Raw genomic sequence first — 9,045 nt, forward strand, 5'->3', positions numbered from 1 at the left:
CTCCTCCAGCAGGCTGGGGCCATGGACAGGAGGGGAGCTGGCCCTGCCAGGAGAAATGCCCCTGGGCGACACACAGCCCCCGGAGGGCTCTGAAGGCCGGCAGCAGGGGACGGGGGACGCTGAGCTGCCATCCCCAGCCAAAGCGGCGGGTGCCCCAGCTAAGGGTGACGTGAAGGGCACACATCCCTCCACAAAGACCTTCTGGGATGTTAAAGAAAACTATAATTGCTCTTACAACATTAGGACTGACAATGTTGATGAGGGTCACCCTCCCCTGTGCTTCAGGAGGGCAAGCCTTCTCCTGTGGGCATCCACCATCTTCTGCAGTGCTTGCTCCTTGCAGCGGCAAGGGAATCGCAGAATCACAGCATGGCTGGGGTCAGAATGCACCTCTGGAGACCTCCAACCCAACCTCCTGCTACAGCAGGTTCACCCAGAGCAGGTTGCACAGACTCACATCCAGGCAGGTTTGAATGTCTCCAGAGCAGGAGACCCCACAGCCTCTCTGGGCAGCCTGTCCCGGTGTCCCGTCACCCTCAGGGGAACGATGTTCTTCCTCACATTCAGACGGAAGTTCCCGTCTTGCACTTTGTGCCCGTTGCCCCTTGTCCTGTCGCTGGGCACCGCTGAAAAGAGCCTGGCCCCGTCCTCTTGGCACTCGCCCTTAAGATATTTGTAGGCATTGATGAGGTCCCCTCTCAGTCTTCTCCTCTCCAGGCTGAACAGCCCCAGCTCCCTCAGCTTTTCTTCCTAAGGGAGATGCTCCAGACCCTTCGTCATCTCTGTAGCCTCCACTGGACCCTCTCCAGTAGTTCCCTGTCTCTCCTGAACTGGGAGCCCAGAACCAGACACATTAGTGCCTGGGTGTTCAGACAGGGCTCACGGGCAGCAGCACCCAAAGCAGTGCTGAGGTTTATGTACATAATCCAACCCAAAACATCAGTAGTTCCTCTGCTAACCTGCTCTGAATGTCTTGGAAACCAGCAGCCAACCAGCAGCTGTGGCACTTGAGTCTGAGCGGCACGATAATATCTTGCATTTATCATTTACAGGATCTTCCTTTTCTGCACAGAGCCTGTGAAGTGCTTCTTCAACCACCCCAAGAAGCACACCTGCCTGCAGGCGACAATGCTGAGCAGCTTAACGCTGCATGGCCTCATCTCTGCAAGTGGGAAAGGGGAAGCAGAGGCGAGTATGGCACCGCACCGGAAACTTCAGGTTTTGCGCCATGAGAGTATCATCATCCAATGTGCAAGTTACCCTTTAGCCAAAGCTAATCTTGTGAGTCCCAGGAGCTATGGTGGCACAAAGCGGCTGGAAATTCAGTTCTTATTTCTTCTGGATGGGCCACTGTGACTTCCTACATGAAGGTGTTGGTTCCATTCAGGCTCAGAGAAAAAATGGCAGTTAGCAATTCCTCAGCACCCAGGTTTGCTTTGAAGGTGTCCAGTGCACCAGCATGCACCAGCAGGTCAGCCTGATCCCACTCAGCTCAAGCGAGCCAAACAAGAGCACTACACAGAGGCTGTCAGCCCAAAAAGCTCTCATCTCAAAGATGTGACACGCAGAATTTTTGGAAGTGATCAGGAAATGGGAATAAATTCGGGGTTGTTTCTCTATTTTCTTGGGAAAAGGCCTACAGAAGGAAAAAGCATGGCATTTTGATCTGTTTGAAGACTGAGCCGTGCTCACAGATCTTTGCCCCGAAGTTATTCCACTTTGTGTTTTATTCACCCTTTTTTGAAAGAAACAGTAGTAGGTGGAGCAGTGGTTTCATTTTATGAGGATGTGACTGTATGTTGTGAGTTAAACGGCTGCAGAAAAAAAACAGCCTCCTCCCCTCCAGCATGTTGTGGTGAGATCAGAATGGCTGAGATAAACTCAACTCTTCAGAGAGGTGAGTTTTGGGAGGAAACGTAGCAACGAGAAACAAACTTCCTGAGGCTGTGCAATACTTTACCTCCACCCAGCTCTGAGACAGCTCTGGCTGGAGTGAAGCAGCTGTGCTAACAGGTTCCTGTTGTTACTCCTTTACTGATTTCCACAGAGAAATTTCCTTTTTCTGAACAGGCTGCTTCATTAGAAACTATCAGAGCCACAGGCACCTGCAGCTAGCACCTCAACTGCACAAGGGCATTGAGCTTTTCCCAGGTGGGAAACAAGCGCTGAGCTAGCACAGCACTCAAAACCAAACCACGATTGCTTCAGTACCTTCTATTCAAGCAATATGAAGCCACAAAGCAACGGATCTGATCCTGCCGTGTATCAAGGGGACAGTCACACCAAGGAAAGAGTGGCTCCCACCTCTTGGCCACATACTCCTGTCTTACCTAGTATGAAAGGAGCTGGGAGCCTGCATGCAAGTCCACTACACTGGCATGCTCTGTAGGGAGCCCAGGATGCTGGACCATCAGATTGCTGCAGAGATTTGCATGTTATCTCACTCCGGAGCTATGTGATGTCCTGATGCCAACACATTTTCCGGGTCAAAAAGTCCAGCTTCCCTTTTAGCAGGGAACAGGGTTCAGGCCTCTCTTCCAAAGCAGCCATTGATAATGCTGATGATTACGTATCTGACTACATAGCTGGTAAAGCTGGGCAAGTCTCGAGTTCACATCTTCCCTTTGGAGGGGCAGATTCACATTTGTGCTCCCCATCACCCAGGGACCACTGTCCCTGGCAGGCTGCAAGCATCTTCAGAAAACAGTGTCTCTCCAGTTCTCCTGATTAAGATCTCCTGCTTTTCCCAGTCTTGCTGGCTTATGCTGTGTGCTTGTAGGTCATGTACTGGACTGGGCCCTGAGAATAATCATCCTGAGGCCTTGACAGTGTTGCAATGCCAGGCTGCCTGGCTGGCAGCACTCCTGGTGCAAGTGGAGAGCTGCTGGCCTTGAGGAACATCTCCAGCCAAAGCAGGGGAAACCATGTGAATGAGGTAGAAGCCTTGAACCACAGACTGAGCTGCACAGAGATATCTTAATCCAGCCAGTGACAAAGGTCTGGGCTGCTCTGTGACTCTTGCTCTGGGGGCCTCTAGGCTACAGTGGAAGTTGCAAATATCTTAGGTATCTTGGGGGTTTCTTACAGGATTCAGTCTGTGTGGAGAAAGTACAGATGGAAGAGTCTAATCCTCCACCTCCTGGTTGTTTTGTGCATCGTAGCACACTATACTGATTTCCCAGCTCTGATTACTAGTCCCTCTGTTGCCCTGGGCCAACTGTTTGCAAAGCTCTACCATAAACAAGACCGCCAAAATTACCCAAAATAAAAATACCTCTTCCATTTCCCTCTTTTGTGTGGAGTTACAGTTAATTCCTTGACCCAGAAACATCTGTAGCAATGCTGTTCATTTGCAGAGACTGCTTGATTTTAATTGTCTCTCTTGCAAGGTCTAGGACTTTTCACAGCCGCAGGAGCACAGCAGCACTCTGGCAGATGTCATGAATTGAAGGCGACCACAGTCACCGAGCAGCATGACTCTTTCTTCCTTTGGTTTCCTCCTATGATGAGCTTCCTTTTTTCTCCCAACTTAGATTCGATTGCAGTCACCCCACAAAGACTTTATGCAGTCTTTCAGAGGGGATCACCAGCTTAGTGGATCACTGGACAATTCACAACCCATACCCATCTTGCAAAAGTGTTCTCTGTTGAAGAGTTAATTCTGCTGAACCTGTATTTGAGGTCTGTTCCTTTCTCCACTCTCCCTTCCTCGCTGCATTTTTGGGGATAGTCCTGGTTCAACGGGTATTTCCTTCTTCTGAGAAGCCTGCTCTATTCTAGAAGTTAGAAACAGCTGGCTCCAGATGCAGCGTGATGGCAATGGCCAAAGAAAGGCAGGGGCATGCATCAGCCATGAAAGAAACGCACGTAATCCTGAGAGACAGACAGAAGCTGGCGTATAGCAGAGGATCAGGGATCTAACCCAGTGTCCCCTGGAAGATGCAGAGGAAAGGAGACAGAAACTCTAACAAGAATAGAAGATGACTCAGTGGCTGGAACAGGGGAACTGGGGGAAAAATACTGAATCTTTCATGGACAGATCACAGTTTTAAGTTGAGGTCTTTCAGCAGCTGCTACTACTGCTGACGCTGAGCCTGTGTGAAGGCGGCAACGGTCTGTCTCCCAGGAAAACTGAATCACAATTTCTGCTCCTTATTTGGCTGTCTGGTTTTCCCAGCAAACAGGCCAGGAGAGCGCAGACACTAACTGGGGAAGCAGGGTGACAATAATGGGTGTTTTGTGGGATGCAGACATGAAAGATAACCTGGAAAGGGAGATGGAGCCATTCCTGAAATGACTCCTTCCTTTCCACTTGGATGCTGTTCAGCCTGGGGGGAACAGCAGACCCCTATGTGTCCCTTTGTACCACTCCTCCTTTCTTCCTCGTGCCTTCATGCCCACTGGCCTTCAGCACTGGGTGGAAGCCTGGTACCGTTGCCTGCCTCCTCACACTGCTCTGCAGTGGGGTTGGGATCAGCTGCAGCCCTCGTGTCCCTCCTGTGCATGTCCCCCACAGCTGGAGAAAGCACCAGGCTGCTCCTGCAACGTGGCTCAACCACAGGCGTGTGGGGAGCCCAGCATGAGACCACATCCCAGCAGACGTTTGGTGCTCAGAGGGACCACGCCAGTGCACACCCTGCACCCAGCTCTCTATGAGCCACATGTCCTGTCTCACCCTACTGAGTGCAGCCCTGCCCCCAGAACTTCTGCGGAGCAAGCAGTGATGCCTCTGGTCCCTTCTGGCTGCAAAACCAAGTGGGATGAACCATTAGTGGGAGGCTGTGCAGGCTGTGGGCTCCAGGGAGGCTCATGGGAACCCCATCACAGTAGGTCCTGCACCCCTGGCCGGAGCAGGCCGGGGTGGAGCTGCACCTGGCGCAGGTGAGCAGAACACGGCCATCCCTCCCTCCTACCACTGAGCAGGAAATGCCGGGCCCCTGGCACCCACCATGCCACTGGAACCCATGGTAGGACCAGGGGGCCCTGAGGGGATGTGCCTGTCCTGCCCTGTGCTGCCCCAGGCTGCAGGAGCTCCCACTCCCAGTGCCAGGGATCCATGGGGTGCAAGTTGCCCTCCACAGCACTGTTGCAGCTGGAACCTCCCACAATGAGCCATGGTTGTGGTGGGAGCAGCACGGCATATCTGGATCCTATAGGGCTTTCCACAGATCGTTGTCCCTTAGCCACCCACATGGCAAGGTGGTGGCCAACCCTTGGGTCTCAGCCCGGCTCAGTTCCTCTTGCAGTCCCTCCACATGGAGCAATGCCTTTCTCCATCCCCGATGGCTGGGCATCTCCTTGCAATTTGCCCCGTGGCTGCAGTTTTGTGGAGCTGTCAAGATTTCCCAGGGTGCACAAAGCAGCTGGAACCTGGTGGGGCAGGTCTCCCACCCATCTGGAGGGCTCTGGGGAGGTTGTGCCTGATGATGCCAGCTCTCCTCTCGAGGGCAGGCGGGGCTGATGCCTTTTACTGGGCAGAGCATCTCTACAAAGGGCTGAAGGGACCCCACTGCTCATCCTTGTGTCAGAGCGCTCACAAACGGCTTGTGCAGCCCAGGCATGGGGCAGCCCTGGGCAGATTTTCTTCTGGGAGACAGAAAGTATGGGACAGGCAAGCTGAGGGGGTCACAGCTCCCAGGTAACTCCAAACAGCATGGGGTACTCGAATGGTGGGGGTGATGGGGCTGCTCTCCAGTCCCTTATACGCAGCCCCTGTGGTCTGGCCTGGGGGGGCTGTGAGCTGCCCTCCAGGGCTTCAGCCATCAGGTCTTGCTGCAGTGGACACATGGGACAGGACAGGGCTTGGTGACAGTGACAGCTCTGGATGCTCTGGGCTGACAGCCCTTGTGTCCCACTGTGCCATCTCGCCGTGATGAGCAGGGAGTGAGCAGTGAGGCTGGGATACTGGCTGTGCTGAGGCTGCTGAGCACCGCTCTTCCTCAGCCCCGTCCTGTCACTCACTCCTTCCTGAGACCCTCCCAGTGACTTTTGCCAGCGTTTGTGGTGGGTAAGGTGGTGAGGAGCAGGTCCTGCTGAGCCAGCGGGGCCAGACAGGCTGTTCAGGGAATTTCCATTCACAGCTCCAGTATCTATAAAGCATGATTGGAAAAGGGGAAGGGTGATAGCTGCATTCATTGCCCCGTGGCTGGGACATGGGCACTGCACGTGTGTGAACAAGGCAGCCCTGTGGGAGAAGAGCAAGAGCAGCAGCCTGGGCCAGGAGACTCGCCCAGAAAACCCTTGATCATCCTGTGGCAGGTTTCCAGTGTTCCCTGGTAGCATTTTAACTGCCTGCCCATTCTCACTGACCTCCCCACGGAAGGTGCTACACGTTTATCACCTCCACTGTTCAAAGCAGCAGGGAGGCTGGCGGTGTGGCCCCTTTTAGTAAGCAGTTACGACTACATTTCCATTGGTAGTGGGAAGCCCCAGGAGGTACAGAGAAGGCTGCCAGGGGTTCGGGGCACCTGTAGCACAGGTTGGCAGGCTCGGCAGGACTGTCACCACAGCTAGGTCTGCAGTGGCCCTGCTGTGCCTGGGCTGGCTCTTGTAAATGCACTGGGTGTCCCTGAACTGTGCTTCCCAGCCAGCTGCGGGAGGACAAACAACTTTGATGCAGTGCCAGATGCGAGGCAGTGCCTGCTCAGCTGATAGCACAGTTAATCTGTACCTTGGGTCGACCACCCACAGACAATTGAGAGCTGATACCTGGTACCTTGCAGGAAGGCGCGTGGTGAGGCTCACCCTTGTTTCTGCAGTACACAAGCTCACTGGGATGCTGGCATTCCTGGACTGCAATCCCCTTGGATCAGGTACCTGGAGGGAGCTGTGCTGCACCCATGGACTTTGCACAAGAGCAAGCATTTCAGTGTCCCAGGGCTGCATGCAGACAAGAAACAGTTGCCTCTGAACAGCCCCCAAATGCCCATATTTCAGGGACCCCGCGCCACCGCCCCAGGAGATCCACTCTCAGCGGTGCACACCGTTGAACCTGGCCAGCGCTCCTGCCAGCTTCTCTGCCGCACAGAGCCCCACGAGAAAGGGATGGGGACTGGGAATGTGCTGGATTTCAGGGCCTCTGCAGCCCTTGGAGACAGCAGAGATGGAAGATCGTTTTCCACATGGCTAGGGTTTGCAGGTTGCTTTCCCAATGACCCATCCTGTTGCTTAGGAAGGGTGAATCAAGGAAAAGGATGCTGTGCAGGACAAGTAAACACTAGATTAGCCCCCTCAAGCCTGGGCAGGGACACCGCATCACAGAGGCGGGATTTTTTATTTAATTCAAAACTGACTCCTTTTCTAAAATAAACCCTCACACTCCAGTGGGAGCAAAGCCTGGGCAGTCCAGCCTTTGGCTTATTTTGCACATGAGATCAGGTCTGATCTTCTCATCTTTGTGGTCTGTGAATCATAATGCTGCTTCATCACTGAGTGACACTCCTCTGCCTTGAGCAGTTCTTCCCCCACAGGTTCCCACAGGTCGGGGAAACCGAGTCACAGCAGTACTGGGCTTGCCAGAGGTAGGGCTGGGATGAGAGCCACATGCTCCTGAGGCCCTGTGCTCCATCCCCTGTGGGCTGCGCACAGGTGGGCTGTGAATAACCGTTTGCATCTGTTGTGACACTGATACTAAAATAAATTTCCCATGCAACAACATCCATCACACCACTAGCCACTCTGGCCAGGGGCTGGGGAACAGTCCCCTCTCTCTCTTGCTCATCCTCTTCTCTCCAGGCAGTCTGACCTTGCTGGGGTGTGTGTGTCAGGATCTGTCCTGGAGGGACCTGGGGAAAGCTGCAGCCCAGGTGGGAGAGGGGACCTCCAGGGAAGGACCACGTGGCTGGAACAGGCAGGGTGCAGGCAGCATGCTTCACCCCAGGCAGGAGAGGAGGTTGCGGTGGGGTGGGACGCAGGACCAGCACAGTATTTGGTGTCATTCTCTCTGAAGTCTCAGGGTGCTGAGCACCTCACAGAGCCCTTGCCAGGGTTCTCTATCTGCTTGTGCTGCAGCCCAACTTTTTCTTAGTCCAACTAGCACACCTGAGCCTTGTGGCCCAGGGTCCAGGGCAGCTAAGACAACACATTTGTCTCAGAGAGATGCTGCTTTTTGGGAGATCGCTGGAGGGACCAGACCACTCTGGGTCCCCCAGGCATGACTTCAGCTCTGCAGAATGATTTGGGAGTTCCCTCAGTCCTTCCCATGGTGGCAGGACCTGTGCCCAAGGAGCCTGGTGCTGATGGAAGGGATCACAGCCCCAAACCCTGCTGTGACCTTGCAGCTCCCTGTAGTGCTGCCAGCCGTGCCCTGGGAGCAGAGCAGCTGTCCTGCAGCCTCTGCAGGCCCTGGGGCCCCACCGAGCCACGGGCAGGCTGCAGGAGCAGTTGGGGAAGTGTCGCAGCACTCTCCAAACTATCAAGCTGCAACAAGGTCTTTTACCACCACATACCATCACACTCTTCATGCCAGTCCCTCTGCTGCCTTCTCCTAGTCTAGCCTCATCCAGGGCACACTCTCTCTTCTCTTGCTTCTTCCTCTCTCTTTTCCTTGGCTGCCCAACCCCTTAACAGAACCAGCCACAGCTGCACCGTATCTACATTGGCCAACACGCCACCCCTGAAGCCAGCCCACAGCTGTATGTTATCAATTATCCCAGCTTCATTCCTCTACAGGGAAGTAATTCACAATAACAAGTGAGACATAATATCCCTGTTCTCTCCCTACCATGCTCATTCCCTCTTCAGCAGAGGTGCCAGCAGGGCCAGGGTGCTGGGTCTGGGGCTAGCAAGAGGTGCAAGCTCCCATCACCTTGCTGGTCCCCCACCTCTGTCTATGCCAAGCGACGGGCTGCACAGGGTGCACAGCATCAGGTCTCCCCTCCCTGCATCCAGCACCACTTTGTTGTGGTGCAGCATGAGCTGACAGCTATAGCCCTTGCCCAGGGGTTCCTTGGCAGGGTGCGTAGTCAGGACCCTGGCATTGGTGGGAGCTGGAGATAGCCCCACTGGCAGGAGGGCTTTGGTGGGTGATGCATCAAGCAGTGGCAA

The sequence above is a fragment of the Falco punctatus genome (genome assembly GCF_963210335.1).
Source record: "Falco punctatus genome assembly, chromosome: 2".
NCBI classification, from domain to species: domain Eukaryota; kingdom Metazoa; phylum Chordata; class Aves; order Falconiformes; family Falconidae; genus Falco; species Falco punctatus.